Source organism: Aplysia californica, unplaced genomic scaffold, assembly GCF_000002075.1.
Source record: "Aplysia californica isolate F4 #8 unplaced genomic scaffold, AplCal3.0 scaffold00620, whole genome shotgun sequence".
Classification (NCBI taxonomy): domain Eukaryota; kingdom Metazoa; phylum Mollusca; class Gastropoda; order Aplysiida; family Aplysiidae; genus Aplysia; species Aplysia californica.
This window is the reverse complement of record NW_004797890.1, coordinates 16,196-17,319: the sequence shown is the minus strand read 5'-3', so window position 1 is coordinate 17,319 and position 1,124 is coordinate 16,196. Positions and strand designations below refer to the sequence as shown.

General features: G+C 41.9%; 1 protein-coding gene across 1 annotated transcript in view; it reads left to right on the top strand.

The window, feature by feature from the left end:
* LOC101854281 overlaps positions 1-1,124 on the top strand; it is a gene marked incomplete in the record, with an annotated part of 193,120 nt that overhangs the window by 182,655 nt on the left and 9,341 nt on the right.

The window sequence follows — 1,124 nt, the reverse complement described above, 5'->3', positions numbered from 1 at the left end:
AACAAGAGATCACGAGATATTAGTGATATTAGTAAGTCATTTTGAGAACTTTTCAAATTTAGGAAAAAAAAACCCCAGTTTCATTCAAAAATATAAACAAATGAACGAAAGTTTTTAAAATGTACAGAAAATTGAGGTAGCCAACCTGGTACCGGTACTAATACGGAGGGCAATTTGACATTTTACACACACAAAAAAAGAAGTTTCAATCAGATATCTAGATTCTAGGATATTATAATGTTACACATTATGATCGTCGATCGTGGCAAGCTGAAAAATAAGAAAACGTGGGGTATGGAATAAGGAGCGCGGGAGGAGGGGGTGTGCAAAAAACCCTAGAAATTAATAACCGGGGGGGGCGATTATTCGATACCTTAGGGTATGGCCCTATGCACGATTATTATGTTGCTCTATAAACTTTTTAACTCACTGTAAAGGTACACTTTAGCCCTCCACTTGGAACTTACCTGTCCTAGTACGCTCATGTGATGGGGATTGGGAGGAGGAGGGGACGTGTCTGCCCTTTCTGTGGGGCCACATGAGGGTTTCCGTGACGTCATGGGCGAGAGACGCTCTAAACTTGTCTCATCAATGAATGGTGGCAGCTCAAGTAGACTTTTATCTGCGATAATAACATTATGTTACTCTATGAACTCTATCAATCCCCCCACTGCTGCAATAGTTTTTCACTCTAAACACACTTCGCCTGCCCACGATCCAGTCTAACAAAACTGCATTAAATGGGAAGAACTGAATATATTAAGCAAGAAAAGAATGTGCAACAACTAATCCCGTCCCCACAGTGACAAAAAAGTACACACACCATGTAAACGAGGAATGTCGTTAGCACATAACTACCTAGGACGAACTGATACCGGTAGTACTAAGAGTTAATACCGAGAAAATCAGAATTCATCTTCATAGGAGACTGTCCAATCTCTTATCTGGGCGCGTCTTTGTGAGCCGAGGGTCCGAGTATTTGCACTGCGGCCCTCTGAACCCCTTTAGATGACATTTACATAGTAGGATCTCATCTGTCCGACCAGAGCCTCGCAGACAGATAGGAGAGGTGTGTGTGTGTGGGGAGGGGGGGAGTGTTCTTTTTCTTTTTTTCTCTTTTTTTT